Genomic DNA, 18373 nt, shown 5'->3' on the forward strand with positions numbered 1-18373 from the left:
CCATTTGCAGCAACATAAAAAAGGAGGAGGAGGAGAGCAGCCGGAAGTTGCTTTTCAGCCTACAGGAAATAAAATGAACAAAGGGAGGAGGAGGGAATGGGCATGGAGAGGGGAACAATTGACACACCCACCTAAAAGCATCAGAGCAAAGCATCTCCAAACACTAGAGTTACGTACTAAAGACATTTTTTCCTTCGCTTTTTGTATTATCAGAAGACTAGATTAGTACAGATTTACAGGGGGAAAACTGTGTGATAGCTTCTGTTTGCCGGTAATGTCATGTGAACCATGCAAATTAAAAGGACATGTGAGTTGCACTAAACAAACAGTAAACCACCATGTAGATGAGCACTTCTAGTTCATGTCATCTGTTTAACCTTTTGTACTATGTAGACTACTGCAGTATGGCAGCTGCAATGAAACTATGCATGAATCAAGATTTGGTTATTGGAAGAGCTCATCTTTTTTTTTAAAAAAACTCATGTTTAATAATACCAGTGACAGTTACCAAATATGGACATAAACTGTTACACGTATCTTTTTTTAGTATCACAAAATAAGAAAACAAAATCTTAACAAATTTGACAATGAGTTGATATATGGCTATGAAAGGTGATTTATAAGCACTATGTAGGGTGCGGGAAGATGTATGATGTTGAACTATTATGATCAGGAACAGAAAAGCAGTTACTCAAATCCAAAATGCATCTGGAAAAAATGTCCATCGTGTCTCACGAAGGCCAAAGTAGGACATCTGGCTTCTTGATTTTTCAAATTACTTTTAATCTCACATGACATTTGATCAAACACTGTACCCAGAAAATTGAAGATTATATACTTCCCACAGCCTTGGCACTTGCTGGATGAACATGTTCTGATGATCACCATTGCACAGTAGCATAACATGCATTAGCTCAACAAGTGTTTTCTATCTAAATTCCTTTGCAGAGAAAAATATGCAAAGGTTATGGGAGCTCCTTTCTGGTTTTATTTTCTATTTAATTGTAAAATAATATTGTCTTCATTTCTTTCTTTTCTTTTTTAAACACTTGCGCACATGCACACACACAGGTGGGCTCCCATTTTATAGTTCAGCTTAAACTGTTGTGAAACATTTTGAATGTTCATTAAAAGCTTTATACTTGTTCATATCAATTTTCTACAGAATTAAATAAGGAAACTAGAGCAATTTTGGTTGCATATGTACATTTCATCCCAAAAAACAACCACTGACCTTGGCAAAAAAACATGTTTGGTACTAATTACACCAAGCAGCAGCAGAGGCTGGGCCACACACATAGCACTGGCAGTGGACAACGATAGGAAAAAATTTGAAACCATTTTACAGAGCCATTTCATATAGTATAATACATTCCTTTTTAAAATAAAAATCCGAGCGTAACTAACACTTATGGTTTAGTATCATTTTGGCAGAGATTTCTAAGCTACCAATGATGTATCATTTGTGGTGCGAGTATATACATCTGGCTGCATGACCTGAATATAAATCAAAACCAAATTATAATCCATCTATAGGAAGCTACATTAAGCCAAGCCATGCTATAACAATTGCACTGTTTACATAAAGGTTGTACAGCTGCAAAAATACTGCCAGAACATTTTTTGGAAAGTTAGATCTCTATTGCAGTTTTATTACTGTTGTCAGAACAGTAACAGCACCTCCATTTTAATTAAACATGTATAGAGATAATAATGATGTAATGGAGTAATTCAGAAAAACAACTTCGTTATAACAAACTATTTTTGCTTTTAAAAAGAGATTATTTTTAAGTATGTAGAATATTACACTATAGTGCACTACATTAAAATATATTAAACCACATACAATCTACAAGGAACTAAAATTGTAGTACATTTCAGTCTCTTGCAGCTGAGGTAGCATTAAGACAGTTCTCTGTTTCAAGGCTTACATTCAGCACATGTTTAGACAGAACTTGGTATCATATGGTTTCTTTTCAATAAATAATTTTCACCACTGACAAGTCTTCTGAGACTGCAAGGAGTTTGCGTGACAAGTTGGCCATGAGCTATTGCAGACAATGTAAAATGTAAATGTACTGCCTTCAAGTTGATTCCAACTTATGGCGACCCTACAAATAGAGTTTTCATGAGGTTGAGAGGCAGTGACTGACCCAAGGTCACCCAGTGAGCTTCATGGCTATGCGGGGATTCGAACCCTGGTCTCCCAGGTCATAGTCCAACACCTTAACCACTACACCATACTGGCTCATTGCAGACAATAGCCATTTGCTAATACTCATAAGCCTGTGTACACTAAATGAAGACAGCATGGAAACCCATCCTCACAACATATGTGCATCAGACAGAATATGTAGTAATATCTATGCATACAATTTGACACACATGCTAGATAATATTATTTATTTATTTATTACATTTATATACCGCCCCATAGCCGAAGCTCTCTGGGCGGTTTACCTTATCAAAACTGAGATTAAAATTGAATGTTATTTGGCCTGATTCTGCATGTACAATCCTCTGCTTCACTATGTGTTCCTGCATACACTTACCTAGAGATAACATGTCTGTACCATACAAATAAAACATGAATAACCCCAAACAGTATGCCTAGGGCATACGCGAACAAAATAGATTACCCAGACCTATTTCAATCTGAGATCCAGCCTGGTTTGGGGACTGTAATAGGCTCTGGATGCTCTGATGGATTACCTTTTCTTTAACAGAGATAAGAGAGTGTGGCTATGATACTGTTGCTGGATCTCTCAGTGGCTTTTGCTACATCGGCCATGGTATTCTCCTGGACTGTTTCTGTGAGATGGAAGTTGGAAGAATTGTACTGTGGTGGTTCAATTCCAATATAAGGGACTGGTCTCAGAGAATAGTATTTGTTTGTTTTATTAAATGTATTAGTCACTTTCCTTCATAAAGCAATGTACAACAAAAAGATTAAAACCAATATAAAACGGAATACAACTAAAAAGTTTTTAAAAATACATGGATAAGATTGTGGAGCAACCCACCCACTAAAAGAGGCTACAACATCAAAAGTCCTCCAAAAACACTCCAAAAATTAAGAGCTGAATGCCTGGGAGAAGAGAAATGTTTTTGCCTGCAACTTAAATAGATAATGCTCTCTGGGGAGAGCATGCCATAGGCAGGAGGCCATTAAGAAGGCCCACTTTCATGTCACCACTCTCCGCATCTCCCTTGGAGGGGACACACAAAGAAGAGCTTCAGATGCTGAACTCAGGGTCCAGGTTGGTTCAAATGGGAATAGGCAGTCCTTGAGGTGTTGGGGTCCTAAGCTGTATAGTAATACCTCAGTTAACAAAGTAAATGTGTTCCTGTATATTACTTCTTTAACAGAAGCTTTGGTACCAGCAGTACAAATAACACAGAAAAAAATAGGAATAGGGTCCTACATTTGCTCATAGATGGTGGGGGTAGCTTCAACAGGAGATTTAAGGGTGCCTACCCAGCACCAAACCACTCCCCTTCTTTGACCCTCTCCTCCTTCTCCTCTTCTGAACTGTATTCGATCCTTCCCTCCTCAGCCCTGGGAGAAAGCAAGAGATCCCTTTCATTTAAATCAAACACACAAGCTTGTTAGTTTCACCTAGCAAAGCAAAGGCACAGGCTTATCAGTTTATTGATAGCAAAGCAAAGACAGAGGCTAGTCAGTGTCACCTTAAAGCAAAGGCATCAGCTTGAAAGTTTATCCATAGCATAGCAAAGCTTATAGAAGCAGTCCTTAAAAGGAGCTTCATTCCTGAAGGATTCCTTAACTGAGGTATTACTGTATAAGGCTTTATAGATCAAAACCAGCACTTTGAATCAATCCTGGAAACCAACTGGTAGCCAGTGCATTTGTGCCAAAATTGGTGTTATGTGCTCAGACCATTTTGCCCCAGTGAGCAATATGGCTTCTGAATTCTGCACCAGCTGCAGTTTCTGAACTGTCTTCAAAGGCAGCCCCATGTATAAGCATTGCAGTAATCTAACATAGTGGTTACCTGAGTGTAGACAACAGACGTCAGGCTAACCTTTTCTAGCTAGGGTTGTAATTGGGCCACCAACCGAAGCTGATGAAAGGAACTCCTCGCCACTGTGGCCAATTGAATCTCAAATGACAGGAATGAATCCAGGCGTAACCCCAAGCTACACACCTGCTCCTTCGGAGGGAGTGTAACTTCATCAAGAGCAGGCCACATCCCCTCCATCTGGACTAGGCAACTCCCTACTAACAGTGCCTCAGTCTTGTCTGGATTGACCTTCAATTTATTTGCTCTCATCCAGTCCATTACGTTGGCAAGACATCCATCTAGCACATTCACTGTCACACCTGCAGATGTAAAGGAGAGATAGAGCTACTTATTGGGTACTTGGCCCCCTGGCACTTGAGATATAAAGTGCCACAGAGGGCTATACTGTCCCTAATGCTATTTAACATCTATCTGAAGTTGTTGAAAGCAGCCATTAGGGGATTTGGAGCACGGTGTCAATAACATACTGATTATGCCCCTCTCTATTTCTCTTATATTTTATTTATTTATTATTAGATTTATATCCCACCCTTCCTCCCAGTAGGAGCGCAGGGTGGCTGATTCAGATATGGCCAGGCAGGTTCTCAGCCAGTGCTGAATATAGTAACAGGCTGGAGAAGAGCCAATAAACCACTCCTGTATCCAGGGGAGTGGAGGGAATAGGGTCACCCCCCTCGACCTGTGCTTTGCCCCCCAAAAAGGATTTTTTGGGGGAAATTGTCTTTTTTTATTTGTGACATGAAAGTCAATGACAATCTTCATTTAAAGAATGACGGTTTGTTTTAAGAACAGGAGCAATGTAAGAATAGAACCCTCTGAAAAATTCAGTGAATAAGGCAGGGCGAGTATACAACAAAAGCATAAACTGGAAAAGCTCCCAAAAGACTGCTCACTCAAGACTTTCCCTGACTGAGGGTGGATTTTTCATGATCACAATCACCCTATAATTACTTAAAAACGATCCTGGGGGGGAAACCAGCCTGTATAGTAACAGGCCCCTTGAAAATTTAAATATTAGAACTTTGTATTATGGGGTACAGTTAGACACCTTCCCTTGGACTTTCCTTTGCTCTGCTTTTCAGTTTCAGTTTTGTTCTCTACCCAGAATAAAGAAACATGTTTGCTTACCTACACAGTAAGAATACAAGTTTATTCTGCAGTTATTATAATGAGTAGAGCTAGACTTAAAGCGATCTGGAAAAAAATGGCTACCCTAAGTAACCTTTTACTCTTTTAAAGCACTCATTTACACTCACAATCATAGTGACTATTCTTCTTCTTTTCCTTGAGTACTTGATGACAAAGGATGAAAACAGCCCTAGAGAAAAGAAATATTGCTGTGTAAGCTACAGTTAGCTGGCTGGCTGACCACCTAGGCTGTACTTCAGGTCTAATTTCTGACTTTTCCAATAAGTGCTGTTCAGCATGTGGCCTTTTCAGTGTTTCAGGACAGAAAAACCAACCCAGCAACCAGTAAAAAAAATCCAATCGCTTAGTTAAGTCTTTCATATAGCAGCCACTAAAAAGTTTTCCCTTGATTATCCAACAGGAAGGAAAATCTAAAGTTCAGGAACAAAATTAGAAGGAGGACCCTTCAAGGAGGAGGTAACAGACACATCCTAAAGCATTTATTTTCTTTCTGCCATTTCCTAAACTTGTACTATTGTCCTGTTCATTTTTTGGATTAAATTTAAAACAGACATGCCTAATGCAGCATCAAAGCCAAGCTCAGGAGCTCACTGTCATTACCACAGTAGTTCAGTTCATGAAGAATCAGACCACAGGGACAGACCACAGGTGAAAGAAGACTGTAGCTCTAAAAAAGTCAAGCTTCTTGAGTCTGATATTCCTGGGGCTCTCTCAAAAGAGGGTGAAGACAATACAACAGATTAAACTTCATTCATGTAAGTTAACACACTCTCTGGATGGAGGAGTTAGATGAAAAGTCATTGCCTTTCCCTTCCCCTGGCCTGGTCCTCATGTCCTGTCCACCAGTAAAGAGGGTTGATTGGCACCATATGCCTCTTTCCACAAAATTCCCCACCTAGAAATGTAGCTGCCCCACTTAACAATGAAGGCTAGCTATAGGGCTGCAGTAAACTGAAAGTGAATCCTAGCAAGATGGCAGTCCTATGGGTAGATGGTTCCTGGGTCCAGGAGTTGGGTAATGTGCCCGCTCTGGATGGATGCTTGGAGAAATATAGGGTTGTATCTAAAGCTCTCCATGGACAAGCTGAATAGACTTCTGCTTCACCTTCCTCCCCTCCCCCCTGCACACTCTCAAAATCTGCTCTAGAGGGGTTGGGAGAAGGAAGGAAAGTGAAATCCTCTTATCTGAGCAGGCGACTTGTGCAATGTTGGGTTTTGGCTCTGTTTAAAAGGCAAGATATATTGGAGCTGAACATTCACAACAGAGTTCATATTCATTTTTGTTTGTTTCTAAGAGCTGAAGTATTCTCTAATTGTATGGGTTTTAAAAGGAAAATGTTTCAACCAGGCGTCTGCACTGAATCATACTGGAATAGTAGGATCAGGTCACATGTCACACCAAAAGAAAATTACAGACTAACTTAGGGACCCTACTTTTTATTTAATACTTTATTTAAATTCTGTCTCTCCTTAAAAACCCCCATAAAAACAGAAAATAATAACTTTTTAAAACCACACAAATAAAAACTAAATCTTTATAGCAGCATTTTAAAAAAATCACTATGTAAACATTAAAGATTCAAAATAGCAGCACAAATACAACACAACAGGCTATAATACTGAATTAAAAAACATGGTTAAATAAAAAATGTATGTTTCCTGACACCGAAAGAACAAGTGTTATTTTTGAATCCTTCAAAACTATTTGTATTAAGTATTGCAAAATGCAAGAAACAAACCGCTGAACATAGCAGACTGTCAGATCTCTTAATTTCCATCTTAATGTCCAAACCCTGCTTCTAGCAAAGCAGTATCCAGAACATCTTACACTCGGGTGGTGGGGTAGGGGTTGAATCTGCCTGAAGCAGTGAGGAAGAACGGCACAATAAAAAATGGGAAGCATAAATGATGGAGAGAACTGTTGGTTTCTTTTGCTAATACCTATTATATATTTTCCTTTCTCAATGGGAGGAAACAAGGCTGACAAATGTGATGGGATAGACTTACCCTGGAAAAATGGTGGGCAGACTTGGCCCTGGCTCAACCACATCCCAGTCACTCCTTCCAATCTTAATGAAGAGTGAATTGTCTGGGTCTCAACAACTAGGAATGTTGGAGAATTCTGATGGAAACAGGAGGAGAAGTTGCTGGTGTTTGCTGATTGGTCCCATATCCAAAACAGAAATCAATCCAACAAATATAATCGGTATTCACTGCTGTTGTTTTCATTCTGCAAACAATGCATAACTAGTTACATTCTCTCTCCCCCCCCCCATATTTATATTGTTTTTCCTTTGCACTGAAATGAATGCCCTTTGCATTGAAGTTAATGCTGTGGGTTATCGTAATTTATTACATAATTATGTGAAATTCCACCACAGTGGATGGCGAGACTAATAACACAGTTTTTGTTAGAAGATGAACATTGGGCAGAACAGAAATAAATGCCTTGTTACATCCCTAGTCACAACACAGCTTAGTTTTGCCTCATCTGTTGAAAAATCTGGAGTAAGCACTTCTGCTTTCTAATTTTAAATAAAGATTGTAATCCAGCAGTGGTTTTAAAAGGTAAACCACATAAGACTGAATGAAGTCAGCCCATCACCTCTGAAAGATTCTGAGGCTCCAATTTTTGATGGACCTCTATCACCTTTCCTAAGCTGATGCCCTCTGGATGTTTTGGGTTACAACTCTAGCCACTATATCCAATAGTCAGGAGTGATGGGATTTGTAGTCCAAACCATTTAGAGGGCATCAGCATTGGGAAGGCTGCTCTAGAAAAGGGCTGTTCCATGGTTGTTGGGCAGACACCAAGAAAATGTGACTACATAATTATCGTTGAACAATGCTGTTTAAAGCTTCTTGCTGGTATAGTCAAGAGGCTGATATAAACTGATCATGTTAAACTTGGTGATGGAAAAAAGGAAACAAAGTGGCCATTAAGATACATAGAACTCTAGTTATTAATTATGAAATTAAAGGAGAAAACCAGCATATTGAACTTTGCCCAAAAGATAAAGTTCTAACTATGATAATACCCTCCTTTTCAGTCATACTCACACCCCCTCGTGTATTGGGATAAGAGCTGGATTGTGAATTTATTCTTTACAAAAATTGTTTTTCATAAACAATCTGTCCATCATTCTGAACAATAACTTCAGAATTATAAATCATTTTAATTACAAGCCACTTTTTAATTAAAAGCTGTATTTTAATTCAGGAGGAATGTACTGTAGTTTCCAAACCTTTATGTTCACTTGGCTAACCATTGCATCTGCAGAGTGCTGTCCCAGGAGACTGTTCCAAGTGGTCCGGAGCCTGGTCAGTCCAGTTGCTCTGAAACCAATGGAACATGGTAAGGTCTCCTGTGACGAGTTTGCAAAACACTTTGCGGAGAAAATTGATTGTATTAAGAGTGCTATTCCGTACGCTGTGGACACAGTGAGTGAGCCAGAGGTGACCAATGGTGCTCTGGTGTTGTGGGGTCGGTTCCAGCCTCTTCCATCCAATGAAGTGGACAAGGTGCTTTCAACTCTAAAGCCAACCACCTGCCTACTTGACCCGTGTCCATCATGGCTCATTATGAGCTGTAAAGATAGACTGAGTGAGGGGATCAAGATGGTGGTAAATACATCACTCGAAGAGGGAGTAATGCCATCAACTCTCAAGGAGGCAATAATTAAACCAATCTTAAAGAAGTCCTCCTTGGATCCCCAAGATCTGAACAACTACCGCCCAGTCTCAAATTTGCCATTTTTAAGCAAGGCGGTAGAACGGGTGGTGGCTAAACAGTTGCAGGCGCACTTGGAGGAAGCGGATTATCTGGATCCATTTCAATCGGGCTTCAGGCCTGGACATGGGACTGAAACAGCCTTGGTCGCCTTGGTAGATGATATGAGGAGGGCGTGAGATAGGGGCGAATGCACCTTCCTTGTCCTCCTTGATCTCTCAGCGGCTTTCGATACCGTTGACCGCGTTATCCTCCTGGACCGCCTGAAGAGGTTAGGCATGGGGGGCACTGTATTGCAGTGGTTCCATTCCTTCCTCTCTGGTAGGTACCAAAGAGTGGCATTGGAGGATGAGGTCTCGGATCCTTGGCCTCTCACTTGTGGGGTGCCACAGGGTTCCATCCTCTCCCCGATGCTGTTTAACATCTATATAAAGCCGCTGGGGGCAATCATCAGGAGATTTGGGCTGCAGTGTCATCAATATGTGGATGACACGCAGCTCTATCTCTCATTTAAATCTTCACCAAGGTTGGCTGTTGAAACCATGTCCAAATGTCTGGAGGCGGTGAGTGGCTGGATGGGAAGGAATAGGCTGAAGCTGAACCCGGACAAGACCGAGGTACTGTTTGTGGGTGACAAGGGAAGGTGGGGGGATATGGACCTTGTGCTTAATGGGGTACGATTGCCCCTGAAAAAACAGGTGCACAGCCTGGGGGTCATTCTTGACTCCCAGCTGTCCATGGAGCCTCAAATCTCGGCTGTAAGCCAGACGGCGCTGTATCAACTCCATCTGATACGGCGGCTGTGACCCTACCTCCCCAATCATCTGCTCCCACCAGTAGTGCATGCCCTGGTCACCTCTCGCCTAGACTACTGTAATGCGCTCTACGTGGGGTTACCCTTGAAAACGGTCCGGAAGTTGCAGCTGGTACAGAATGCGGCGGCTCGTTTGATTAAAGGTAGCCACCGACAAGATTACGTCACTCCTGTATTGAAGGAGTTGCACTGGCTACTGGTTGCTTACCGAACCCAATTCAAGGTGTTGGCTTTGACTTTTAAAACCCTATACGGTTTTGGACCAATCTATCTGAAGGAGCGCCTCCAACATCGTCAGGGATGCCGCTCAACAAGATCAGCCTCAGAAGACCTTCTCTCGATCCCACCGGTTAAAATAGCCAGACTGGTGAGGACCAGAGAGAGGGCTTTTTCAATAGTGGCCCCCACCCTTTGGAATTCTCTCCCAAATGATCTCCGTCATGCCCCTTCTCTGATGAGCTTCCACCAGACCCTGAAGACATGGCTCTTCAGGAAGGCTTTTGGGATGGCCTAGGCTTTTACTGTAGTTTTCAAATTTTAATGTTTAATGTATTGTTTATTCTGTACATCACCCAGAGTGGCTGGTGAACCAGCCAGATGGGCGACTAATAAATTCAATAATAATAATAATAATAATAATTTTGCCATAAGATCATTCTGAAAAATCATGGTCAAATTGTTCAACAAATGCACTTAAGTGCAGTAAAATTTATTAATTAAAATTTGTGGCGGTTTTTGTTTAGTCTTCTTGACTACTGGGATACCTTAGCTTGACAGCTATCTTCTGAATAGGAGCATTTCTTCAAAGTATCTCAAACTTCATTGTCCCACCCATAGTTGAGCATTATCTCATAGTTGTGCTTCATGCAGGTTAGACATAATGATAGGCAGCAGATTAGCACCTCTCTTAATAATGGATAAAAGCATTGCCTTGAGGAACTGAGTGAGAAGTTTTTGCAGTTATCTGTGAATTCAAAAAAAACTGAGGAATCTGACCCCTTGCTTGATTCAAATAAGTTTCACTTGCACTTTGCTACACGTAGCCTAGTGCAAACCAGATTTAAGGCAAACAAGTTACTTTGAGTCTTCTCTAAAGTTAATCTCAAGAGTCTAAATTCATTGTTTCTCTTGGGGACGATACAGTGCAGGCAGCTCTGAAAATAACTCACTGCAACAAAATCTACTACTGTTGCCGGAGAGCTCAATAATTGATGCTATGCTGTCCTCAGAGACTATGTTCTTTCTTGGTAGGCTGTTTTCATTTCAGCTGATGCTCAGAACTGGGGAAAATAAACTGTTTAGAAACAAAGGTCTAAATAAGAATGGAGATAAAAGAAAAATGAAACACCGGAAAGTATTTTACCCAACCTGAAACACCTCCTAAGAAATTATGTTTTGCCTTGGCAGTTAAGATGCTCTGGCCTAAACCCGCAAGCCTTAGCCTACTTGATTCAGGGCTACTGGGACAAAATTCCTTAGGAGGGTGGATGGTGAGGGTGGAAAACCCACTGTGTTGAATAGCAAAAAAATACAAAGTTCACATCAGTTCAACATTCTTGTTTTATGCATAAAGCGTTGCAAAGGATGGCTATCCAGATTCTCCAAAGTAGGAAATTCTACTGCCCACTTAAGGGAAGTTTGTTTCATTGCTGGCCCGCGTCTGCAGTGAAATCCCAAAGCATATGGTTAAAGCATTTTTTAAGAAAACCCAGCTGCCATTATATCTCACATATTGCTGTTTAAATGGTTACATTTCTGGAGTCTGTTTCCCATTTGTGTAATGCGCACTTGTACATAAGTCCATCCTCACCCCTCCTCTGTGGCTGATAAGTGGTGGGAAAGGGCAGCTCTTGAACAATGACTTTCCATATCTGGCTTCCACTCAATACACACTAACCCCATTCTCCCCAGTTTCATCACACTGTCACAGCTCATTAAATTCAATCGAAGGATAAGAACTCTGATGTGCCACTGGATGTACAGTTTCTGTTTACCAGCTAAAACACTATATATAGTGTTGCTTGCAATACAGTCCTCTAATGCGGAAGCTATCTTGCTGGCAACCTCCAACAATTTATCTATTCATGTCGGAGTGGAACAGTGGCTGCTTTAAAACTGTTGCTGTGTGTGCTAATGGGAAAAAGAGGAATATTAAAAACCATCACAGTGAAATCTTTGCTGCCATGAAGGGGTCATTGATCCAAGAGACAAACAGCCTAGTGTTGATGATTTAACAAAACATTTTTCACAGAGATTACACGCTCATCCATCAACTTACAATATTTTTCCCATTACAAAAATAAATGACCACTACCCCCCTCTGTTCCGCAGTTCACCAATTATAAGAATTAGCAACTATATCAAATGAAATGCAGAAATTCTTACATTTTTATTCTAAGTAGAGGCTTTGTAATTGCAAAGGCAGAGGATGGGGGCAGGGGTGGCAATTCCCATTTAAAATCCAGACACAATGTTCATATTACTGATTGAGAGCAAAAGAGAACACAGAAGCTTTGGAAGTTTCCTGCACTGACTCTGTGAAAGAGCCTAGTATATGGAATGACCAATGCTACTGTGGGGCCTGAACCTGGGTGATGTTCTGCCCTTGCTGGTTTCCAAGACAAGCAGGAAGCTTATGACTCCTTTTCTAGGATTCAGAGCCAAGTGAGGTAACTCTTTCTGGCTAGAGTGCATATGACATCCTTGACTGACCTGACACAAGATAGTCCACTATTCTACATTATCATCTCTTCTACAAAACTTATTTAATGAGCATTCATCTGGATTTTATTTGCACAAAGTTTGCAAGGAAGTTAGATGACATTATCTATTTATTGAACATTCATTCTGATTTGTTTACAGAAAGGTTATACAAGGTTGCATTAAATAAATATTATCCCACACTTTCCAATACATGTTAAATGAATGAATGGAAATGGACTGCCTTCAAGTCGATCCCGACTTATGGAGACCCTATGAATAGGGTTTTCAAGGTAAGCGGTATTCAGAGGGGGTTTACCATTGCCTTCCTCTGAGGCTGAGAGGCAGTGACTGGCCCAAGGTCACCCAGTGAGCTTCATGGCTGTGTGGGGATTCGAAGTACCTTAACCACTACACCACACTGGCTCTCACATTTTAAATATTAAAGCAAAATATTAAGAACAATATGTCAACCAATGTTTACTGATGTTTTAAAGGATGCTTTTATTGATTCTGTTACAATTTTGTATGTTGTATACCACTTTGATATGCTTTGATGTAAATGCAGATTATAAATATTTCAATAAATAAAATTTCCTGTGCCTTTATTGCAAAAAGGACAATTTTGGAGGGAACCTGCTTTGTTCTGCAAGAGTGTCAAATCAACTAATTGTGGAACCTGAATTCACCTGCATGTTTTTGAATCCCACCTGAAAATGGCAACAGTCTGGAAGCACCATATCAGAAATGTCCAGTGTATTATTATTATTTATTCCATTTCTCATCTTCATCATACGGTCCCAGGGCAGATTACAACAATTTAACATTCAATATTAAAAACAATTTAAAATAAATTACAATCACAGGAATGTAGTGCTGACTCCTCTATTTCTGGAAGGGATGTCAGAGATATTCTTCAATTCACATTTATGCATGGATTTAGGGTGTTCTGAAATGTCAAAGTCTCCCCTGGATCACCACCACGCCTGTCGGCCTTATGCATTCTATCAGTTTTCATGGTAAATTAAATAGTGGGTTTTGGCTCCACAAAAAAGAGCTTTTTTAAAATTTGAAACATACTGTACATTATCACTGCTTCCAAACTACATTTCTGACCATTAGCTATTATGGCAACAAATCACATATACGTGGCCAACTCTTTATTTATGCAAAGACACATTCTTCCAACAAAAAGGAAGGCTAAATACAGTACATAACAACAACAAAAAACCCTGGTTTGACTAAGATACACAATGCTTGAACAACATTCTTTATGTAATGAAAGCATAATGAATGATGAATGAAGATTTCTAAATGCAAGCGTGATGAACAGCACAAACACAATATATAATTCACTGCATGGGAGAAAACAAAAACTGGGAAATCCCACTTTCACATGTGGCACAGGGGAAATTTTTGTCTATTTGCAGGACAGTAAGCTAAGGACTCACACATCCCTAAGGATGACCACCATTCACCTGAGACAGTAGCAAGTTACTTTGGTTAGGAAGAAAATCTTTCACTTTAACACTCTAGTTTCATTCAGCATACAGCTCCAAGCTTCTGTCATTTGAATGACAGTGTTCCTCAATAACATTGACAACTGGGGCACGGGGATCTTGCTAAATTCAGACATCAGCTCCTAGAAGACTACTGAAAAGCTGCAACTTGCAGATTTGTCTTAAGCATTTAAGTACTGAAACGTTGTTTGGAAGATCAGAATAGTGATACCTGAAATGATCTAATTATACATACAATTTATTCCTGGTTTCACATTCCTTATCTTCAAGCTACAAGTTCAGGAAAATAATTTGCCATAAATTATATAGCAAACTGATAAAATATTTTCCTGTTAATAGCTTGATTTTTATTTTGTTGCTAATTTACAAATGTTGAAGCACAAGACGTTTAACTTTCATTTTTACTTCAATAACTTATTTTTACATCTGCCACATAATGTAGCATATTAAAATAGAGAATTCTGTCTATTCATTATCAAAAACAAGCAATGAATATAAACTGACATGGAGGAAAATAAACTATCATCTTATCAGCAGATTTTTTGTTGAAAATATTTAATATTTGTATTACTATACTGTAGATGATGCCTTACAGAATTTAATAGCCAAAAATACACAGGTCTCTGCTACCAAAAACCATTCAATCTAAAACAGGCAATGGGAAAAACCGATAAAGGGGGAGGGGGACAAAACTGGGAAGGGATGAAGCCTGCAAAAACAACAGTTAGATGTGCTTGGATACAGCTGGGAATTGCCATGACTCTTAGGATATTCCCCTTCTTCAGAGGATAAGGTTTAGGATTCTGAATTAGAAGGGAAAATGCACACAGGACCAGCCCCAGAACCACTTCCACAACATGAGCCCATGGGGCCAGTGCTCCGCTAGCCTAAGAATGCCACACTGCCATCCTGTGACTCGGAGAATTCCATTGAAGTCCCAGAACAACTCGTGTCTTCCCTGTTCTGCCGGAGTAAAAGAATACTGGAGCAGGTTGGACCCCATTAACTGCAGAGGCACCCTTCAGTGAAGTTGCAGCATATAATATAGGATTGAGTCTAATATAGAGCTTGTAATATCAGCCTACTCTACAAGGATGAGTCTAAGGTTGACTGTCGCTGAAATAATAGTAGAGCTCTCCTCTCTGTCACCTTTTGGCTTGAGCCCTGACAAGGCTGCCTTACTTCAGGGTAAGAATGAGGAGTAAAGGAATAAGCTAGAAGCTTCATAGAAAAGGTGACTTGTGAGAAAGGATTTAAGAAAGGTGGCCACCACCACATACATATTCAGGGAAGGGATTCAACATTATTATTATTATTATTATTATTATTATTTATTAGACTTATATACTGCCCGACTAGCAATAGCTCTCTGGGCGGTGAACACAAAGAATACAATAAAATACACAATATAATACAATAAGAACATATAAAATAAGAACAATCTAAAATCAATACAACAAATATGAAAATCAGGTTAATTTAAATTAAAATGCTTTGGAAAAGAGGAAGGTTTTAACCTGGCGCCGAAAGGATATCAGTGTCGGTGCCAGGCGCACCTCCTCAGGGACACTGTTCCACAGTTCGGGGGCCACCACTGAGAAGGCCCTAGATCTTGTCACCCTCCGGGCCTCTTTATGAGTCAGAACCCGGAGGAGGGCCTTCATAGCAGAACGTAGTGTACGGGCCGGTTCGTATCGGGAGAGGCGTTCCAACAGAGAATGCCAGGTCAGAAGCTTCCCAAACCCTGAGATTTCAGGGGTGAGCCCTAGTGATGTCATTAATCATGATACATTACGCATCAACCACAGTTTCTTGGAGCATACCATTCAAACAAACAAAAAACACTATCAGATTGGAAATTAAAATAGAAACCTTAGCTAACAGAAGGTGTACCCAGTCCTAGGGCCAGCTGAAGTGATGGTATAATTCCTTCTCACCTGCTTAGGGAGCCTGGATAGGGAACATTTAATCTAGACAATTAGCTTCTGACAAAAAGGGTTTAAATGCTGTCAGGCCAGACCAGTCACCAGAAGATCATTGTAGGAAAAAGGAAGCCTAGTGTTGTGAAGATGTTAGATGGGAGCACTCAGGAGTAAAGATGGATGCCCTTGAAGGCTGCAATTCTAAACACACTTACTACAGGACTAAGCCCCATAGAACTCAATAGGACTTACTTCTGAGCAGATATGGTTAGGATTGTGCTGTTGGTAAGACTTGACTAGGGATCCTCTGCAAAGATATCCATATCAAAGCAGGGTTAGCAATGCCCTACCTGGAATGCCCCATTCCTGCCTTTTAATGTGGCTGCTCCAAACTTCTTCACAGACTTGACACTTCAGAAAGAGGTGGTAGAAATGAATAAGATGATTCTCTACCCTTTTCTGCCTGCCCTGTGAGCTGCTATAAACTCACTTTGATAGCCAACCTAATTCCAGTGAGTATAATTAACAGAGAGAAAAAACACATGGTTTGGTCTACCTTCACGTGCAGCAGTTTGGGAACAACAGCAATTGCAGCCACACTTCCCTGTATTTGAATTCTCCATTATCACTACTGGGCAAGGAACTAACTGTCATGCAACCAAAAAAGTGCATCATCAGTGAGTTTAAGGGGGCTGAGCTGAGCATGTGGAACCACGATTGTTGCTTCTATGGATATAAGGGAGTGAGGTTAAAGGTAAATGAAATGCAAAAAGAAAAAAGAAAAGATAGTAATGATTTCCTAAATGCAATACCATACCAACTACAACAAGATTATTATGAGTAAGGTGGAAAGCTTCCCACAACCAGTCAGGATTCCCAACCAAAACCAAAACTAAAAGAATCCTGGCGGCCAATCTGTGAAGGTCACAGAATTCCCCATGCAGCACAACCTGACCCGAGGGCCACAGTTAGTACAGAATGCTGTGGCACGATTGCTGACATGAGTGACAGCCTGTCAGCACATAATACTTCTGCTCTGAAATCTGCACTGCCGATTTGCTGCCAGGCCAAGTTCAATGTGTATTTTCCATGTTATGGGTGCCACACAATACTTGTTTTGCTGCTGTAAAAAATGAGTCCTTTACTTTGGCAGCACCTATGTTCTGGAACTCCCTGCCTATTGACATTAGAAAGGAACCTTCATTGTACTCTTTTCGCCAGTTGCGTTTAGGCAAGCCTACTCATGCATGTAGAAGCTATTATGTTTTTTATCTGTTTTTAACTTATTGCTGGTTTTATTATTTTGAATGTTTTTAAGCCTGTCTTTAACTGTTTCTGCCAATAATTTTATTGTTTTAAGTCCTTCTGTAAACTGTTTTAAGGGGTTTTTTGCAATAAAGTGGTATATAAATGTTGTAAATAAAATACATAAATGATTTTCGGAGTTCCAGGGGAAGAGAGGGAGGAAGTCCCATTCTGCTAACACTAATCCTTGTCTTTTAACAAATCAGCAAAAGATTTTGTATCTAATGTAATAGTAATGGACAACCAGTGTGTTGGTCTTACTGTTTTTCCTGATGCTTGCATCTAGCCTCACCTCTTCTGGAAGTTTCCAGTGGTTGTATGGCATCCCAGAGGGCTATAGGATAATTTGGACCTATCAACACAGTTCTAGGCGCTCCTCTAATAACTCAGCATCAGATCACAGGATTCAACCATTATATATTACAGACTGTGATTATTACAGACATTCTTTTTTCAAATTCCAAAATGTGGAAAATACACTTTGTAGTCACATCCATTCTGCTTTATTTGAGCTGTTTTCACAAAGTCCAGGAATGTGAAATTAATTATAGATACGTTACCTGGGCTTCTACCCAAATAAATCCCTTGACTTTCTCAGCAGCATCTTTATTCCATCTCAAATGTTGACCTTAAAATAAAACTCATAAGACAAAATAAAATATACTTATGATTGGAGTTGCAATTTATTCTTTGGAGGAAATCATTTGAACCAAGTTAACTTTATGATCTGTTAATTATTTGGTGAACTAAAAACTCTTCACAATAGCAACTATCTGAATATATATGCACACTCATATTTAAAAGTGGTATTTATTAAACTTATATTTACTCCTACAAGATTCAAAGATTACTACCACCACATAATAAACTCTTGCCAATAAAGCCCTTATTATTTCAAGAAAATGTGGACTCCATTGTGTTTATTGTTATAAGCTAGCTTTTTTCTTGATCTAATCAAATGTGGCTTAAAAGATATTCTGCTCATAAAAATCACTAATTACCAAAGAATGCAACGTGACAGGGCTGGGCCTTTTCTTCATTAGCAAGTCCATCTGTATCAACTTGACATAGAAAAAAACAGTAATAACAATGCTCATCCTGAGAGTTCTGGCATTTATAAAAGTACAACTGAGAAAATTAATTACCCGTTTCTACATTCTAAGATCTTTGTTTCAGCTGTTTTATGG

The 18373-nt window shown here is 39.9% G+C and overlaps 1 protein-coding gene across 16 annotated transcripts in view; it reads right to left on the reverse strand.

The window, feature by feature from the left end:
• The window catches only part of ADGRA1 (adhesion G protein-coupled receptor A1), a 588775-nt gene that overhangs the window by 431006 nt on the left and 139396 nt on the right, over positions 1-18373 (reverse strand). The window contains exon 7 of one of the 16 annotated variants that reach the window (XM_061635608.1): positions 5303-5364. The exons of the other annotated variants lie outside the window; for them this stretch is intronic. The gene's annotated coding sequence lies outside the window, so the exon portion shown is untranslated. The remainder of the gene's footprint in view (positions 1-5302; positions 5365-18373) is intronic. 16 annotated transcript variants of the gene reach the window in all.

Source organism: Rhineura floridana, chromosome 7 (assembly GCF_030035675.1).
Source record: "Rhineura floridana isolate rRhiFlo1 chromosome 7, rRhiFlo1.hap2, whole genome shotgun sequence".
Taxonomy (NCBI): Eukaryota; Metazoa; Chordata; class Lepidosauria; order Squamata; family Rhineuridae; genus Rhineura; species Rhineura floridana.